The 21,019-nt window shown below is 37.2% G+C and overlaps 1 protein-coding gene and 1 non-coding gene across 3 annotated transcripts in view; both read right to left on the bottom strand.

Annotated features, from left to right (window-relative positions):
- Hs3st4 (heparan sulfate-glucosamine 3-sulfotransferase 4) overlaps positions 1–21,019 on the bottom strand; it is a 718,708-nt gene that overhangs the window by 657,853 nt on the left and 39,836 nt on the right. The gene's annotated exons all lie outside the window — the stretch shown is intronic.
- Positions 16,223–16,329, bottom strand: LOC117284156. The gene has a single exon (XR_004515256.1). It is a non-coding gene; the product is annotated as a U6 spliceosomal RNA (small nuclear RNA).

A 21,019-nucleotide genomic window follows, 5' to 3' on the forward strand; every position in this document is an offset into this window, starting at 1 on the left:
CTGATAAAGCACGGTCCCTACTATGTATCATAAAGCAGGTACAAGATATTTTGCATTCATAGAGGTATGATACAGTACCATCCTACATCAATAATACTAGATTCAGTTTTGGTTTGAAATTTACTTTGTCTGCAAGTAAGATTGCTACCTCTGTTTTTTTCTGGGTTCCTGTCACATGGAGAATTGTTTGCTATCTTTTCACTTTCAGTCTATGGGCTTCTTTTTGCACTAGGTGTGTTTCTTGCATACAACATATTGTTGGATTTTGCTTCTTGAATTCCATTTTGCCAGTCTATTTCTCTTGATTGGTGAGTTGAGGCCATTGATATTGCTGGTTATAACTGATATGTACTGACTTATTATTGACATGTTATTGGCCTTTTGTTGACTCTTTTTACTTTTTCACCTTCTCCCTTTAATTTCTTGCCTTGCCTATTTGATTTGCTCTGTTGGGCCTCATGGTGCTGTTGCCTTCATTGTCTTTTTTTTAATTTTTTTCCATGTGTACAGGGGTAACACATCGTACTAAATATGTAAGGTCATGTCTACGAGGGTTTGATTACAGAAACTAATAAAGTATTCTCTAAACAATGAAATAAAAGAATAAGATAAGACTATAAGAGCGAGAAGCAATTTAAATATGTTCAGGGATCATTTTCATCTCCAGAATTAAGGATTATTTTAATGTTACATCATTGCCTTTTCTCTTTTACTTTCCTTTTTAGTTTTATTTTAGGGTTCCCTATTTTTAATGTTCATACAGAGATTTCTTTAACTGAAATACCAAATAGTTTCTTTGGGGTAAAAAACTATAATAGTACACAGGATCCTAATGAGATAATAATGTGAAATAGGAAGTAAAGGGCTAAAGGTGTAGGGAAAGTTGGAAGGGTGGGGGAAAGGTAATAAGGGAGAGGAAAAAAATATGAGAAACTGAAAAAATGGAAATAAAGTGTTTGTAAATGGGGAAGGGAGGAGGGGGTGAAGGGAGGGCAGGGACAAGGGGAAAAATGAGAATCAAGACCTATTATGTAAAGGTACAGAATCCCAATGATGAATGTAATTGTATTGTATACCTACATTGTACCAATAAACTCAATAAAAAGAAAAAAAAATGGAAACCTTGCCCTTAGAAGCAACATAGATTATCCTGGAAGGCTCTAAGTGAAATAAGCCAGAAACAGAAAGACAAATACTGCATGGTCTTACATACACATTAAATCTTTAAGAAGTTGCACTTACAGAAACAGAGTAGAATGATAGTTGACAGAGGATGTGGGAGGTGAGAGAAATGGGGAGATGCTGGTCAAGGGATATAAAGTCTCAGTTATGCAGATAAATGAGTTCCAGAGGATTCAAAGCATATCATATTGTCTATAATTAATAATACTGTAGAGTATACTCAAAATTTACTAGGAGGAGGGAATCTCAAACATTATTCCACACATATAAGAAAAAGGCAGCTATGTGAAGTGACTGATATGCTAATTAGCTTAGTAAGATACTCATCTTAAAACGAATACACATACCAAAATAGCACATTGTATACCTTAAATGTGTACAATTTCTAGTCGTCAATTATGTCTCAATAAAGCTGAGGGGAGAAAAAAGAAAATACATCACTTAAAATGTTCATATAAAGGGAATGATACAGTATGTAATTTTTTAATTACTTTTTTCATTCAGCATAATTCCCTAGATTTATCCAAGTTATACTGTGTACCAATAGCCTGTCCGTTTTTATTGCCAAGGTATATTCCATGAAATACAAAGCAAAGCAGTTTGTTTAACCATTAACCTATTGATGAACATCTGGGCTGGTTTGTTGTTGCTGCTGCTGCACTGTGTTTTGTTTTGGTTTTTGCAATATTGAGAATTGAACCCAGGGCCTTCTCACTGAGCTATATCCCCAGTCCTTTTAATTTTTTATTTTGAGACAGAGTCTTGCTAAATTGCCCAGACTGGACTCAAACTTGTAACCCTCTGCCTCAGCCACCCAGAATGCTGGTATTACAGACATACATCACTACACCAATATCTGAGCTGTTTTAAATCTAGCAATATCAGATCTTCTATCCTTCAAATACAGTGAAATAAGCAAAGAAGTATTTAGAATGGCAAAAAAAATGAGTGCCCAAATTGGATTAGTGGGGACTTGATTAAACCAATTTAATTAATTCACATAATATATATGTACCTCTATAAAGATAGTTTATATATAAAAATGAGTTATTAAGGAGTAAATATAGTAGACTCCTTTTGTGTTTAAATTTTTTTAAATGTGACTGGAAAGAGGGGAGAAAAAAGAACAATGTTTTTGTGTTTCACTTAATACCATTCTGGAAAGTCTATATTCCTGTCCGATATTTATCTCTGTCTTATTTCACCTTATTGTATTGGCTAGGACTTCACTGGAATTGTAATTATTAATAGTCAAAGTAGACACCCATGTGTTGCCTCTTACTTTAATGATGTTCCTAAAATATTCACCAATATGTATAACATTTGTTGCATATTTTAAGCAGGATGCTTTTTATATCTATTTCTAGTGTTTCTAATCACTAAAAAGATGCTGAATTTTAGCAAACATCTTCCCAGAATCCACTGAATGATTTTTCTCCTTTAATCTGTAAATATAGTGAGCTACATCAAATTATATTCACTCCCATACTTGAGTTACTCAGATAAATCCTACTTGATCAAAATGGCATATACTTTTAATGTACTACTAGATTCAATTATCTAGTGGTTTTCAACTTGCTGCCGTTGTTGATGATGTTACTATTTGGTTTTTGTTTGTTTTGTTTCTATATTCAAAAGTGAAATTGGCCTATGATTTCATTTTCTTAAATATTTTATTTTCTTGAATATTATTTTATTTTCAGGAATAAACTAGTGGGCCCCTATATTTTTCTGTGCTCTGAAACATAAGAGTGATTAAGCTACTTCCAGGGATCTGGCAGAACTTGCTTACATAGTTACAGAGGGCTTGTGTTCTGGGTGACAGAAAGGGAGGGGCAGATTGCTAGATGGGTCTCTAACTGCCACTTCTATGCTTTATGGGTGTTTTCTATTGGTTTTCTTGGAACAATTTCAGTAATTTATATTTTCCTTGACATTTTTGTCCATTCCATCTAAGGTTTTCAAATGGATTGGTATAAAGTTATATAATTGAATCACATCATCCATACATTTATTATATATGGATTCAACTATTCACGCTCCATTAAATTTATTTTTATATTTTTAAAAGAAAGAAAAAAGGAGAGAGGCAGACCAACATCTTCAACTATGTGGGTAATTCTTCCTTTTATGCCAGTTAAAGCTGGGGCACCTCCCATGAGCAAAGGGAATCTGCTGCATATATTCAGTTGACTCTCCACTTCAAAAATATTTTTCACTTGAGTTGGCCACTAATTTAAGATTCAAAGCTGAATAGAAAAACACTAGTTTTTGCAAAATTATATTCACCTATAACATAAGATGCCTTACAAAGAAATTTCAGTGGCACTCTTCCCCACATGCAGTTTCTGTCTCACCCTGACTTTAGCTAAGATGCTATACAAAGTGGTCTCTGAATTTTAGAAAATCTCTTTCTACACCACTCCTTCCTCGTTCCATTATCACCTGTATCCTCTTTCTTTGCTTTGATTAACTTACAGAAAATTTGTATGTTTTGTCATTCTTTCAAAAGAAGTCAGATTTTGGGTTTTATTGATCATTTCTACTGTTGTTTTTTTCTGTTTCACTTATTCCTGCTTTTATTTTTATTAATTTGATCTGTTTTATTTGAATTTATTTTTTTTCTTTTCTTGTCCACTGCTGCTGGAACATGGTTTGAGATTTCCAAGGGAAATTTCTTTTTTCAGGACATACTTTCTGACCCAGCAAATCCATGCCTCAGAATTCATCCTGGAGAAAAATTCACACATTTAGCTGAGGATGCTATATAAACAGTTTCTTTTTAAACTATTGCTTACAACAAAAAAAAAGAAAACAAAAAAGCATAGAAATATGAGTGTGACTTACTGAACAATGCTTTAATGAAACTGTGGAAATACAAAGAGAGAAAGAAACCTTCATGAATGACCTACAAATCTGCTTCATTTTCCTTTGCTTCATGTAGCTATCCAGCTGTCCTTAAACTTCTTAGTATCTCTCTTCTCCAGCTTGGATATGCTATCTTTGTAATAAACTAAATCCTCATCTGTTTCTGGATCTATTTCTATACTTTATTCCATGCCATTGATCTAAGTCTGTTCCTATGTCTATCTTCTACTGTTGTAAATTTCACTGTTTTATAATACATTGTAATATATAGTGGAGCAGGTTATTTCTCATTATTCTTATTTTAAAGAATATTCCCTGTAATTTCTAAAAGTTCCAAGAAGAAATATTACTGAAAATTGATTGAAATCCCATTGAATTTATAGATTTAGTGAAAATTGACATCTTTACAATTTTGAGCCTTCTTATCCAAGTGCAAAGTTTGACATCCCATTGATTCAAATCCTCTTTTATGGCCCTCAATAGAGGTTTATAGTTTTATTCATATAGATTCTGCACACTGCCTCTTAAGTTTATTCCCTGGTATTTTATGAGTATTGTCTCACAAGCATATGGAATTCAGTATATCCAAAATTGAACTTTTAGTCTACCTCCTTGATCAAATCTGTTCTCTTGCCAGTTCTCTCCATTGCAATTAAAGTATCTATATTCACCCTGGTGTCATTGTCAAAAATCTGAGTCATTCATAAATCCTCCCTTAACTTCATATCCAACCACAACCAAGTCAAACCACTTCTAAAATATACCTTAAACCCACTGACTTTCCATTCTACTGCCATCCTCCCATCCAAGCCAAACTACCATCCTAACTTACTGCAATGGTTTTAACTATTCTGTCTTCTCTTTTCTTCTTCCAATCCACTTTGGAACCACATCTTTTGAAAAAGGTGAACTGACCACATCACTCTTAAGCTTCAAATCTTCCAATGGTTTTATGTTGCTCATAGATGCAATGCAACATCTTTAGCATGGCCAAGAAAGCCCTAAACATAGGCCCTCTCCATTTCTCTTCAGCCTTATATCCTGTCCCTGTCCTCCTCATTCATGACACCCAAGCCCCATTAGACTCATTTCATTTCTTCAAATTACCAACTATGGTTGATAGATTATTGTTTCAAAACCTTCACTTCCTCCAGATAATAGAATGGTGTGTCATTTCCTCATCGACACAGGACTTAGCCATATGATTTATTTTGGCCAATGGAATATAAACAAACATAATACAAACAGAGGCTTCAAATGTGCTCCTTAGTCTTCTGCACTCATGCCACCCAGCAGCAGAAGGTTAGCTTCCAGTCTGCATTGAGATTCAGGAGAGGTAGACCTGAGCCCAACCCAGAGCTTACAATGACATGGTTCCCAGGCAACCTGCACATCCTCATGCACAAAAATACATGTGTACTAACTTAAAACACTTAAGATTTGGGGTTTTTATTAGACAGAAATAGCTCACTAATTCACTAAATTCTTTCCTACATCAGGAACTTTATTTAGTGCATGCCTACATTTCTGAATGTAAGTGTCATGAGAGTAAAAACAACCTGTATCTACTCTGTGTGCCTCTTTAGAGCAGGGCCTGGAACCCTGAAATACTTCTGTCTTAGCCACTTTCCCATCACTAGGATGAGATACCCTAAAACACAACTTAAAGAAGAAGAGGCATATTTTGGCTCACAGTTACAGTCCTTAGTTGGCTGGCTCCAATGCAGAAACAAGATGGCAGAGGGGCCATGGCAGTCAGGAAGCAGAGACAAGGAAGGAGCTGGGGACAAGAATATACCTTTCTGGAATGCTTCTCCAATGTTGGTGGGAGTGTAGACTGACACAACCACTGTGGAAATCAGTGTGGAGATGTCTCAAAACATTAGATTAGAGGTCCCATCTGACCCATTTATTCGCCTTCTGAGTATCTTCCCAAAAGAATTACAAGCATCATACCACAGTGATATATGCATACCCATGTTTACAGCAGCACAGTCTATAGTAGCTAAATCTTGGAAATAGCCCAAATGCCCATCAATTGATGAATAGATAAAAAAGATATGTTTTTAATATATATAATGGAGTAGTATTCAGACATGAAGAAGGATAAACTTGAGACATTCATAGGTAAATGGATACACCTTGAGAACTTATTTTAAGTGAAATAAACATATATATGTAAATATCACATTTTCTCTCTGCTGTGAGAAATTGAAAGTGAAAATAAAGACCAAAAAGAATAATAAATACAGTGAAATAGGAAGAAATTGTTCAGAATTATACAGAATGTAAGATACTTTGCAAATACTTAAAATGTTTTAGGTCCAAGAAAAGGTATAGTATTATTAGGAAATGAGCTGAGAGATTAGCAAATGAAAATATATTCTTTTTAAATCATGATACACAGTGTATTTACCATTGTTATTCTCTAATCATTTTGTTATGAAAATATTTTCATAGAATGACTTTTACATTTTATTAATATCAACTTGTATTACATTAAAATTTAAACAATTTTTTAAAATATATACCTTTCCAGGTCTCGGTCCCAGCAACTCGCCTCTTAATAGCAAGTCAGCTATGGTGCCCCCAGGATCCAATCACCCTCCACATACATGAGAATCTATGGGATGTTTTAGATCTAAACCATAGTAACTTGTTATATGGTAGTAGCTAAGTAAATATTCATAAAATAAATTCTTATCGATTTTGTAAATATGATCTTTCCATTAAACTTTATAACACTGCTGTAGTATATAATTATAATCTGTTCTGTTATCCATCATTTAACTACACTCCCTTACTATTCTAATCATTTCCCAGTTGATTCTCTTGAATTGCCTATAACTAATATCATACATCTGTGGTGATAGTCTGTCAAATTGTGGTTTTTAATAACCCACAGCTCCTGGCATTCATACCTTTGCCTTTGAAGCTGGGCTGGGTCTGTGGTTTGCTTTTAATCAATAGGATGTAATGGATGTGGCTCTGTGCCTAAACTTCAGAAATCCTAGAAGCTACTATTTTTGTGCAGTTTGGACTCCAGATTTACTTTGGAAGGCAACTGGTTCCCTTGCTGGAGAGATAAGTGGAAAGACAGAAAGTGAAAAACCCACCCAAACTGACAGAAACATAAATACAGTGGCTGTTACATTAAGCCACTGCATTTTGGGGTAGTTTACTACACATCAGTACGTCATTGAAATATCTAAAAATAACCGTTTTATGACTGAATTATATTTATACTTCTATATAATGCGTTGGCTAGTTCTTTGATCCTATTTTGTGACCCACCCAAAATATATACTAAATCTTAATATTTGCTTGGGAAAATAAAGTTGAAAGGGAAGTCTCCAACAACTGAATTGATGTCGTTTATTTTAAAAGCATGGAATTATGGGGAGAGCTTTCACTTTTAGTATGTTCTTCTGTAATGTTATAATTTAACATGCATTGCTTGGGTATAACATAAAAAGATATGAACAGTGGTGACTGTAGGCCTCATTTTATTCCTCAATTTATGGAGAGACGTTTTAACATTTCACCTGTAAGGAATTCTTTTGTTTTTTGCATTTTCTGGGTTTTTTGTTTTGTGTGTGTGTGTGTATTATGAGTTGTGAGTTTTATGTACTTTATCATGCTAAGTACATTTCCACTTACCATTATGACACCAAATGTTTTGCTCACAGTTCTGGGGTCTGGTAAATCTAAAATCAGGGAACCAATAGATTCAGTGCCTGGTGAAAACCCAATCTTGCTTCATAAATGGGATCTTGCTTTGTTCTCTCACTGTGGGAGGGGCCAGAGAGCTTCTCCAAGTCTCCTTGGCGAGGGCACTAATCCTATTCATCAGGGTGGATCCATGATAGCTTAATTACCCTTAATATCATCATACTGTGTATTAATTTCCAAAATATGAATTTTGAAGTGACACCAACATTCAGATTATTGCAATATGGTAATATGTATATATTACTTAATACTAAATCATCTTGAAATTACTGTTGGTCTGGATGAATGAACAATTCCTCAGCTTAATACAGTAGAGGATCTACCACAGAAGAATTCCATGTTGAAGCACTGAAGCTTGAGAAAGAATCAGATCAGTGGCCCGAGTCCCATCCATATTATACCCCAGTCCTAGAAGCTAAACACCTTTTCTCTTCCTTAAAGAAAACCCCAATTGACCAGCATATTCCCCACACCAAATGTCCTGTAGTCAAAATCCACTATCTGTTATGGTTTATATCTAGCTGGCCGCCAAAAGCCTCAGTCACTCTTAGGTGGGGTTTTTTGGAGGTGGCTGGATCTGGAGTGTATGATGCTGGGATACAGTGTGTCATTACTAAATTAGTCCACTGATTGGTCTGGCATAGTTCTGGATAGGATTAAAGGATTTATACCCAGGGTGTGAATGATATCTGCCCTATGGGTGGGTAGCCTGGATAAGATACAAGGGACAGAAAGAGAGTCCCTGCTGGTTGCTTATAGTTTGCTACCTTTCTGACTTCTGCCTTCTGCCTGCCATGAACTATTTCTCCTCTGCCATGCCAGTCTGCCAAGCCACCCTGCCTTGGAGTCGGCTATGAACTGAAACCTCCATTAACTGTGAGCCAAATAAACTTCTCCTCCTCTAACTTCAGGTGTTGGGTGTCTTGTCTCAGTAATGAAAAAAGTAACTAAGACTACTTGAGCACAGTGATTTCAGTTGTACTAAAAGACCTAATCATTCTAGACAACCAAATCATTGAGGCAAAAACCATGAAAGAAAAGTAGGAGGCTGAATAAAAAGAGGAACACCAAATGAAGCAGAGTTACAACAATCAGAAGAAAATTCTAAAGTAAGTATAGTTAATATACTAAGAGATATTTTAGTAAATATGTGTTAATTCAAAATGAGGCTGCCTACAACACAATGGAACTGGATTCTTATAAACAAATAGTTGCCAAAATTAAAGAATCAACAAAAACTGTTGAACATCAGAACAAATATATATAAAGACCAATTTAATGAGGCGGAAAATGGAAATAATTTATTTTCCAGACTGGAATACTAAAGTAAAAGTAAGACTTTCTCCTACCTTATTATTCTCTCACTCCATCCAATGCAGCTGTGGAAATTTTGAAAGCAGCTTGATGAGTAGGGCAGGAAGAGGAGAAGCCTGAACCAAAAAAGGGAGAAATAGATCCCGAAGCTCTCCTCTCCCACAGTGAGCTACCAGCCCAAAGCATAGGAAGAGGGTTTTCACTTCCCTTTGAAAGATCTTTAAATGGAATTTGAAGTATTACATGTATTTGCTAAAATGAGACTTTTCTATGGCTTGAGGTGATTGGAGAACTGAATAACTAATAATGACCAGGAAGTATTGGGGCTTCCCAGGAACTTCTCTCAGGGCTGCAGAACAGGTTTGAACACACAGTGGGAAACAAAAATAAAATTGCTGAATGATTATCCTTACAGTCCAGCTGGTTCCCACTAATGGCTTCATTTAGTTCTCAAACTATACAGGATAATACCATCAGAAAGTCAAGGGGAGCTTATTAAAAATAGATCTAGAGGCCCCAACCCCAGAGTCAGATTCAGGAGCTCTGGAGGGGATCCAGCTATCAGCATTGTAAACAGGCCCTTCCAGATGACTCTGATCAAGTTAACCCCCTTACCACCTCTAAATAATATTCTTCAAGCCCACAGCTTACCTGAACTCCTTTCCCTCTGTACCTCAATGCAAGCCTTTCTTGCTCTTAAAAATCCCCATCTTCATTTTAGTTGCCTGTAGAGGACTGTAATACTGACTATGCCCAAAGCAGGCTGTGAAGAGTTAACCCCACAATTGGCTTGTTTATAAAAGTGAGTTTGGCCAAGTCTATGTGCCAAGGTCAGAGTAACTCACACCCAAACTCTCTTCCTACAACTAAAACCTTCAAACTAGAAGGACAATGTTCTAATTACAATCATATATTTTGTCTATTTTGTTCCTAATTTGAGAATGCCTTTTATTGTCCTTTATAAGCCTTATTTACATTAATTTCCATAGAAACTGCATGTCACCTTTACCCCAATTGATTGCCAATAAAAATCAGTGCCTGGGACTATCCAGTGTCTTTGTTGGTTTTACCGACATTGGTTGTCCTGGCACCCTGCTTTCTATTAGTGTATTTTTTTTTCCTCAGGCCTGCATCATATACCAGGCAGATGGGTACGGGAACCTGACTACAGGGGTCTCCAGCAATTGGTTCTCATGGTGGGAACTCAAACCATGAGGAATCACCTGCTCAGTAAGGCTAGTGGAACCTAACTACAAAACCTGTGCTACAATTTGAATGTCAATTGTCTCCCGAAGGCCCATGTATTAAAGGCTTGGTCCCGAGTGACACTATCAGGAGATGGTGGAGCTTTTAGGAGGGGGAGCAACATAGGATTCCTTAGGTCACTGAGGATGTGCCCCGAAAAGGAACGAGGAAGCCTCAACTCATCCTGTTACCCTTTGCTTCCGGTCTTAGTGATATACACAGTCTGCACTTCATACACTCCCCGCTATCACCAGCCAATGCTCTCACCAGAGGCCCAAAAAACTATGTGGCCAACTAGTCTTGGACTGGAACCTTCAGAACCATGAACTAAATAAACCTTTTCTTTTTGTAAGTTAATTGCCTCAGATATTTTGTTATACTAAAACAAAGCTAGTACAGCCTGAAATTCCCTTTCTTTAACAAAAGTCTCCTGACTTCCTTTCAGAACCTCTATGTTTCTATTTTCTTCCTTATTTGGAGCATTTGTAACCTCTCCCAGATTTTAGTATTCTGGTGAAAAGTATGGGCTTTAGAATAAAACAGACCAGGTTCAGTTCCCAGTTTTGCCACTTAGTACCTCGGTGACCTTGACCAAATCATTTAAATTCTCAAAGCCTCGTTTTCCTTATCTGTAAAACTGAGGTAGTATAGATGGAATTATATGATGCTTAGAATTTCCTTTTTCACAACCCAGGTGGAGAAAATAAGCAGGATATGAATAAGTTAAAACTGACTACAGAGAACAAAGCTGAGCACACATTCAGCTTTTTAAAAAATCAAGAGTGTTAGAGTGAAGGCCGGCAAAGTATCACAGCTTCTTCAGGACCTGGAATCCAGACATCTGGAAAACAACTAAGCAATGGGAAAAAGAGAAACTCTTGGAATTAAGCAAGAGCTGACAGGAAAACTAGAAATCACAGAGAAACTAAAGACAACTCAGAGAAAAGAACAAAGCTGTCTGGAATGCTATCCCTGAATCCCAGTAAGAGAAACTTGTCTCCACAAACAAGGCAAGCCCAGAGAGGGTTGGCAACCCCAGGAAGACATAATAGATGGGTAGCTGCAGCCCAAGAAAAGCCCCTGGTTATTGTAAACTGCAAAATGTAAGGTGGGAAGTGACTGCTTTCACATAGCGGGCTAGAATTGAAGAAATCCATTGCAGTGCCCACCATATTTGGGAGTGATTACACAGTCAGGAGCCATTTTCAGAAGGGGTTAACTGTTTAAGACTGAGTAACTGTGGGAATTAGAAGTCACAGGCCAACTAACTTCACAGTTCCCAGGACCACCCTACCACAGTGACTTGTTGGAAGATGGTCACAAGAGACACTCTCAAAGAGGGAGCTTGAGAAGTGTAAGCAGTGACAAGCGCAGGCCGGAAAGGTCACTGTAGTCCCACTTTCTATAGTGAGAAGCCAGGCTAGTTAAAGATTTCTGAGGGTGTTGGGTCTGAAAGTGCTGGCATTAAGTCCAGTAGACCACTGGAGCCCCCAAGTGCTTAGATCCAGCAGAGAGCTCACAGAGCTGTTTACTTTTCCCATGTGCCAGTGTGATCCAGGATATGTCTCAACTCAGGTTACCAAACCTACTCATTTATGGACAGCAGGGCCTCCAGAGCAAGACAAGTACCACATAGGCAGCAGGCCCACCATAAAGCTAGGCAGAAATAGCAGCAATGTGGGGCCTTGAGGCACAAGGTGGGGACAGAAGTGAAAACAGCCCTGAGATAGCACCAGACCACTGAATGACTGCACCCATTGGAAAATGTGGGGTAAGACTCAGCAATCACACACACACACACACACACACAAAATGAGTGTGGAAACAAAATTGGCCCCAGAATATGAAAAACTAAGTGTAAATAAGGTTCAAAGGGTATCATTGATAATGTGAAATAGGAAGAAAAGATCTAAAGGAGTAGGGGAAGCGGGAAGGGTAGGGGAAAGGAAATAAGGGAAAAGAAAAAAATGAGAAAAGGAAAAAAAATGGAAACAAAGTCTTTATAGATAGAGAAGGGTGGAGGGGATGAAGGGAGGACAGGGGATGGGGAAAAAATAAGAACCAAGATGGATCATGTAAAGGTACAAGATCCCAGTGATGAATATAACTGTATTATTTACCTAAAATGTATCAATAAACTTAATGCAAAGGAAAAAAAAACAGGCCCCAGTGTGTCCTTACCCATACAGGAAGATTCCAATACAGTACTGCAGATCCTAGAAAGAAAAACCACTCACTCCAACATACAAAATAATTTTGTTGATTCATTTCTCTTTTTATTTGTTTGTTTGAAGGGTTCTTTTCTTTTCTTGAAGTATTTTTGTTTTATTTTTTTCTAATTTTTGTTCTTTATTTTTACCTTTTATTTTTATTTTTCCCCGTCTAGTTCCCCTTCCCATTTGAATATTTTCTTTCTATTTCACAATAACTATTATATATTTTGGCTTTTAGTTATACTTTCCATTTCTCACACCACAGAAACCATGTAATATTTGAACATGTCTGATTTATTTCACTGAAGAGTATGGTCTCAAGATGCATCCATTTAGCTATAAATGTCTCAAGCTTCTCCTTCTTTATGGCTAAACAGTACACTCCATTGTATAAAATAAAACCACATCTTCTTTATCTAATCCTTGGTTGATAGGCATTTGGGCTGTTTCCAAGATTTAGCTATTACAAACTCCACTGATAACATGGGTGTGCATATATTGCTGTGGCATGATTTTTAAAATTCTATCAGGAAGACACCAAAAAGGGGAATACCTGCATCAAATGAAACCTCTAGTTTTAGTTTTCTGAGGAATCATCACACTGATTTCCACAGTGGTTGCACCAGACTATACTCCCCCACAGTGTAGTAGGGGGTTCCTTTCTCCCCACTGCCCACCAGCATCTATTAGTTTGATTTCTTTTTTTTTAATTGAGTTTATTGGTACATTTTAGGGATACAGTACAGTTACATTCATTGTTGGGATCTTGTACCTCTACATGACAAGTCTTGATTCTCATTTTTTCCCCTTACCTCTGCCCTCCCTTCATCCCCTCCTCCCCTCTCCATCTACAAACACTTTATTTTCATCTTTTCATTCTCTCACATTTTTTTCTTTTCCCTTTTTACTCTTCCCCTACCCATCCCACCTTCCCTACACCTTTAGCTCCTTTGTTCCCATTTCTAAATGTCAGTAATCTTATTAGAATCTTATGCATTGTTGCAGATTATTTACACCAGGGAAACTATTCGGTATTTACACATGTGTGACTTATTTATTTCACTTAGGAGTATATCTTCAATATGTATCCATTTTCCTATGAATGAATCTATTTTCTCGTTCTTTATGGCTGAGTAATATTCCATTTTATAGAAAAACCACAACTTCTTTATCCAGTTTCCAACGGATGGGCAAATAGGTTGTTTCCAAGATTTAGCTATTACAAACTGTGCCGCTATAAACATGGGTGCACATACTTCTCTGTGATATGATTCTTTTAGTTCTCTTGGAAAGATACCCAACAGAGGGATGGCTGGGTCAAATGGAACCTCCAGTCCAAGCTCTTTGAGGTATCTCCATATTGATTTCCATAGTGGTTGCACTAGTCTGCACTCCCACCAACAATGGAGGAGGGTTCCTTTCTCCCCACAACCCCGCCAACATTTGTTATTGTGTGATTTCTTGATAGCAGCCATTCTTTGTGGGGTGAGGTGGAATCTCAGTGTTGTTTTCATCTGCATCTCTCGACTGACCAGTGATGTGGAACATTTTTTCAAATATTTTCTTGCTGCTTTTACTTCTTTGTCTACGAAATATCTGTTCATTTCGGATGCCCATTTTTGAATTGGGTCTTTATATTTGGGGGGACTGATTGTTTTGAGTTCTTTATATATCCTTGATAATAGTCCTTTGTCTGAGGAACAGCTGGTAAAAATTTTTTCCCACATTGTAGATTGTCTCTTAGTTCTGCTGATGGTTTCTTCTGAAGTACAGAAGCTTTTTAGTAAGATGAGATCCCAGTTGTTGATTCTATCTGCTAGTTCCCGTGCTACTGAGGATTTGTTCATAAAGTCTTTTCCTACACCAATGTCTTCCAGAGTTCTGCCTAACTTACCTTCCAGTAAGTTTAATGTTTCTGTTTTAATATTTAGATCTTTAATCCATTTGGATTTTAATTTAGTGCATGGCAAAAGATAAGGGTCTAATTTTAATCTGTGGCAGGTTGACATCCAGTTTTTCCAACACCATTTATTAAGGAGGCTATCTTTCCTTCACTGAGGATGGGCAGCTCCTTTATCAAAGATGAGGTAGCTGAGTACATCTGCATTTGTTTTTGTGTCTTCCAGTCTGTTCCACTGATCCTCAGGCCTATTTCTTTGCCAGTACCATGCTGTTTTTATCACAGTGGCTTTGTAGTACAGTTTCAAATTGGGAATTTTTACACCTGGTGCCATATGTCTGTTGCCTAAAATGAATTTTGCTATTCTAGGTCTCTTATGGTTCCAAATGAATTTTTGGATTTTTTTTTCTAGTTCTGTGAAATATAGTGTTGGAATTTCAATTGGCATTGCATTGAATGTATATAGCAGTTTTGGTAGTATGGCCATTTTCACTATGTTGATTCTTCCTACCCAGGAGCAGGGGATATCTTTCCATTTTTTTATATCCTCTTTGATTTCTTTTTTCAGAGTGCTGTAGTTTTCAGTGTAGAGATCTTTTGTTTCTTTTGTTAGATTGATTCCTAGACAGTTCATTTTTTTGGATGCTATTGTAAAAGGCATTTTTTCCCTTATTTCTCTTTCCGTGTGTCTGTTATTTGTGTATAGAAAGGCTATTGATTTTTGGGTATTCACCTTGTATCCAGATACTTTACTGAATCTGTCAATTAAGTCTAGAAGTTTTTTGGTGGAGTTTTTTGGATCTTCAATGTAGAGTATCATATCATCAGCAAATAATGATAGTTTAACTTCTTCCTTTCCTATCTTTATTGCTTTAATTTCTTTCTCTTGTCTAATTGCTGTGGCTAATGTTTCCAGAACTATATTGAAGAGAAGTGGCGATAGTGGGCATCCTTGTCTTGTTCCTGATTTTAACATGAAGGTTTTCAGTTTTTGGCCATTCAATATGATGTTGGCTGATGGTTTTTCATAAATAGCCTTTATTAAATTGAGGTATAGACCATCTATTCCAATTTTTTGCAGGGTTTTTATCATGAATGGGTGTTGAATTTTATCAAATGCTTTTTCTGCATCTATTGAGAGGATCATATGGTTTTTGTCCTTGACTTTGTTAATATAATGTATTACATTTATTGACTTTCGTATGTTGAACCACCCTTGCATCTCTGGAATAAATCCGACTTGGTCAGGATGGATGATCTTAATAATCCTCTGTATATTCTGTTTGCTAGTATCTTATTAAGGATATTTGCATCTATATTCATTAAGGAGATTGGTCTGTACTTCTTTTTTTTAGTTGTATCTTTCCCTGGTTTGGGAATCAAAGTGATACTTGCTTCCAGGAATGAATTTGGAAGTATAGCTTCCCTTTCAATTTCTTTGAAAAGTTTGAAGAGTAATGGTAGTAGTTTTTCTTTATGTCTTGTAGAATTCAGCAGTGAATCCATCAGGGCCTGGGCTTTTCTTTGTTGGTAAGTTTTAATCACATTTCAATTTGTGATTGGGGTGTTTAAAATGTTTTTATCTTCTTCGTTCAACTTTGGTAATTCATAAGTATCTAGAAATCTGTCCATTTCTTCTGTGTTTTCCATTTCATTAGAGTACAGGTTCTCATAGTATATATTGCTGATCCTCTGGATTTCTGTGGGATCTATTGTGACTTTGCCTTTTTCATTCCTGATTGCATGGATCTGAGCCTTTTCTTTCCTTAAAAATATGGAACGCTTCACGAATTTGCATGTCATCCTTGCGCAGGGGCCATGCTAATCTTCTCTGGATCATTCCAATTTTAGTATATGTGCTGCCAAAGCGAGCACCTGGCTAATTTCTTAATGTCATTCACAGGAGGCCCTTCTGGCTCCTGTAAGAGGAGGTGAAAGTCAGGGTGGAGGCAGCCCATGGTAATTATCAAGTGCTTGGACTCTGGCTCATGTCAAATACATGTCTGAATTCAAATCTCAGCTCTGCCACTTACTGTTGTATTATCTTGGGCCATATTATTTATCTTCCTGCTTCTGTCTTCTCATTTTGAAACAGAAGACCTTCTTGGGTTAGCTTCTGATGAAATAGCCTTATATTTGTAAAGTTCTTACAATAATGTTAATCACATTTGTGTTGTGCAAATGTTGTTTGAATAAATAGGATCTATTCCACTAATATTTACTGAATACCTAGTTTGGGACAAGTGAATGTGTAGGCATCATGGATCATAATCATTACTATAGTACGGTACTAAAGGACTAGGTTATAGGCCAAATGGACAGCAATATCTCATCCTTAATAAATTGGGAATGTAGGATTGAGAAAGACTGAAAGGCCAAGACCCAGCTACCCCTAGAAGATATCTCTGAGGAATGGTCATTTTCTAGGGAGGCCTGATACTAGTGATAAATCTACCTACCATGAGCAATTTACAAGTGTCAATATAGAAACCAAAATTTTAAAAATAGAAAATGAGAAAACACAAAAACAAAATGCAACCCCAGACCTCCAGCCCTTCTAGAGCAAGTTCAGGGGACAACAGAGTGGAGGAAATCAGAAGCCACTCACCTGAAGTTTCTCAGATGGTTAGCAGCAGAAGTAACAAAACAGATAAATGAGGCTATAGAGAAAATCAGACCAGAAATAATTGCTCAGGTAGAAAAAGATATAAAGAGATGTTGATCATAATGAAGGATTTGCTTTGTGAAGCTAGAGTAGACACAGATAAAAAAAAATAGAAGAGCTTAGGAAATAATGGAAACCATGAATGCACACCCATCTTTATAGCGGCACAGTTTGTAATAGCTAAAACTTGGAAACAGCCCATCTGCCCATCAATTGGAAACTGGATAAAGAAGATGTGGTTTTTCTATAAAATGGAATACTACTAAGCCGTAAAGAATGAGAAAATAGATTCATTCATAGTTAAATGGGTACATTTTGAGGATATACTTCCAAGTGAAATAAATAAGGCACACATATGCAAATACCGAATAGTTTCTCTGGTGTGTAAAACTAAAATAGTACTCAAGATCCTAATGGGACAATTAGCAAACAGGAAGAAAAGGACCAAAGGTGTAGGGACAGTGAGAACGATAGGGAAGGGGGAATAAGGGAAAAGGTAAAAATTGAGAAAATGTAAAAATGGAATTAAAGTGTTTGAAGGGGGAGGGGAGGGGAGGGTGAAGGGAGAGTGGGGACAGGGGAAAAAATGAGAACCAAGACCTGGCCTGTAAAGGTACAAGATCCCAGTAATGAACATAACTGTACTGTCTACCTAGAATGTACCAATAAATTAAATTAAATTTTTTAAAAAAAGAAATCAGCCAGGAGGCAGAGATTTGCTGGAGCTGGCTCCTATGAGTCATGAAAGCCACTATGCCCACTTTCAGTGACATCATATAGGTACAGTCAATCCACCATATTGGGTGTGTTTATACAAGGGATAGCAGCAGACACTACAAGTCAGAACTTTCTAATTTTTTCAACAACTTTACTCCCTAATATTTCCCAGAACACCACTGACTATTTCAGGAGGTCAGCTGATCTTAAACATAAATATGTGTGAGTCATCTTTTTAAGTAAGCAGGTTCAGGTACAGCAGGCTCACTTACAGAGCCATGGGGAGAGAAATGAATGAATGCATGTGTGCATGAATGAATTCTCCTAAAGGGATTCCTAATGCAAACTCCTAAAGGAGCCACATTATAAGCAATTTTGGTAATTGCAGCTTTTCAGGTGGCAAATGAGAGGCATCCCCTACAGACTGCAGTCAAGAACTCAAGCATCATTAGTCAATCATTGACATCTCTTTGAGAACCACAGCAAACAGTTTCAGAGGACCTGGCAACAAGCCAATTCCTCCAACAACCTTCCTCTTTCAGCAAGGAGAGCGGGCAAGTTCAAGATGAGAGCTTCAGGGCTAACAGAAACAAATGTGGGCTGGACTCCACCAGCAGGTGAAGACTCTCCAGCTGTGACAGGATCAATTGCACAAACAGGAAGCCACCCATCTCAGCCCTCAGCTGGGCCTCCACCACCACCATCTCAGCTGGTTCCATCTGAGCAGGAAGAGAGTGTCTGGTATACAATTAACTTAGTCTAAGGCTGGATTACAAGTTACCTGTGGAAGATAGCAGCATCCTCTCTGCCTCTTCCCCTAACGTATAACAATGCAGTCAGCCCAGAAGCATTTAAAAAATACAATCTGAACAAGTTCCTCTATGTGGTTTTTTAAAATGGCTAAGGGATTTATACAGATTCCTCAACTCATTTCGAATTTTCCAAGTACTACATTTGAGGAATCACTGTATGGATAGTCTCCAATGTATGGTGACCCAACTTACAGGGTTTTTTTAATTTTAGTATTGCATGAAAGCAATATGCATTCAGCAGAAACTTTACTTCTGATCTTTATTTTTTTATTTTTTCCTGAGCTAATGATATGCAGCATGATACTGTCTTACAGTGCTGAACAGCAGCAGCAAGCTACAGATCCCAGTCAGCTATGAAATCACTGAGGTAGATGAACAATACTCAGCACTGTATTGATAAACTATGATGTGCATTAGGTTAGGTGGATTAAATGCACTAACAACTTACAATATTATTAACTTGTAATAGGTTTTGGGGGATATAATGCATTACATAACTTTGCTGAATATTTTAAATGTATACCTTAGAAAGCCTGAGAAAAATGTATGTTCTTCAAGAGAATGTATTATCAAAGCATCAAGGTGGTAAAACAGCTCTTTGCAAAGAATGATTACATCCACTACCCAACAGGTGCTCAGGAAGTACATATTTCTTTAGAGAATGCAGTGGAGTTAGGAGAAGAAAAGCAAGGAGCTTATGGGAACATGCCTTTTATCCTTTTCCAGCCTGCTCAAAAAGAAAATTTGATTAGAGAGATCTGAGATGTTCTCCTCAGTAAGAAAGCTCAGAAAAAGCAAAATGAGTGGGGATGTTATAGGCATGAATTACCGATCAGAAAATTAGGAAGCAGAATAATCCCTCCTCACCAACATATGCAAGTGGGTCACTGAGGCTTCTTGCGACATCTGAAGATACTCCAATAAGGACTATGGAAGTTCAAACGATAAAAGTTTAACCCTATTTGTGTGTAAACTCTGGGAGATTTTGAGAATAATCCTTCTACTGCATCCAAGCAGTATACTTCTGACTAAATTAAATGTTCACCATGAACAACTGAAATCTGCAAAGAAATATGCTAAAATACATTTAGGTATCCTTAGCTCTTAACATTTGACTCGGGTTTATAATATCTTTCAGTGTTTCTATCTGTGGTCAGTTAATTATGGTTTGCTACATTTATAGTTTACTTTTATCAGCATAATCAATTGGCTAGGTTTTGAAATGGAGACCTAAGAGAATCTCTTTAACTCCTTGATCACTCCCTGCTCTAAGACTTCCCCTTCCCCTGAGTTTGTACCTCAGCCAACATGAGCCTCTTACCTAACCCTGCTTCTTAGTACAGATAATGGGGTCATTCACCAACCCAGAGTGAGGCAAATCACCTCTTTCTTGGTAATCTCAAATTTGGATGCTGGAGATAGAAGCTAGGAATTATGGAAGTTGTTTGGATGCTGGACATGAAACTTGGGACTTCTGGGTCAGCCAAAGATTGCAAAAGCAAAAGGAGCTAATCTCTTGAAAAAGGTATAGAACACATATACTGAGCAAAAATGGACAGGTGGAAAGATGTGACCCAGGAACAAGAGAAGCAGCTTGGGCTCCCAATGGCTTGATGGACTTTGCTTCCAGCTTTCTCAAGTTATAATTGTACATTTTTTCTTGTCTTCTATGAAGAAAAGAAAGCATCCCTTCTAGAAGAATTTGTTGTTGGTGGTGGTAGTGGTGGTGTTGTTGTTTCTACTGGTTTACTCCAATGAGAAGTGGGATTCTATCACTTGCTACCGAAAGAGAGCATTAGGTCCTAGTAAAATATTCATTCTTGGTCTCAGCAGATCCTAAATTAACAGACTACTTTACCTGATGCCTCTAGGCAGGTAGGTGAAAGACAGTTTTGTTCTGAGCTCAGATAGCTTCCTGGATCTGAGCCTTAAGTCTGCTTCGATTCAGACATGATTTTGACACATTCCATAACTTTTGCGTCACTCAAGTAATTACAGTAGTGTTAACATTTTCTGAGGTTCCAAGGGGCCACTCAATAGATACTGGTTTCATTCTGCTGACATATTTTCTCCATCTAAAGTATATGGGTATCTACTAGAGGTTCTATTTGACCCAGCTATCCCTCTGCTGTGTATCTTTCCAAAAGAATTAAAAGAATCATACCACAGTGATATATGTGCACCCATGTTTATAGTGGCATAGTTTGTAATAGTTAAAACTTGGAAACAGCCCAACTGCCCAACTGGAGACTGGATAAAGATGTGGTTTTTCTATAAAATGGAATACTACTCAGGCATAAAGAATGAGAAACTAGAATCAATCATAGGAAATTGGATGCATATTGAGGCCATACTCTTAAGGGAAATAAAT

Source organism: Fukomys damarensis, unplaced genomic scaffold, assembly GCF_012274545.1.
Source record: "Fukomys damarensis isolate Sample0158 unplaced genomic scaffold, DMR_v1.0_HiC HiC_scaffold_34, whole genome shotgun sequence".
Classification (NCBI taxonomy): Eukaryota; Metazoa; Chordata; class Mammalia; order Rodentia; family Bathyergidae; genus Fukomys; species Fukomys damarensis.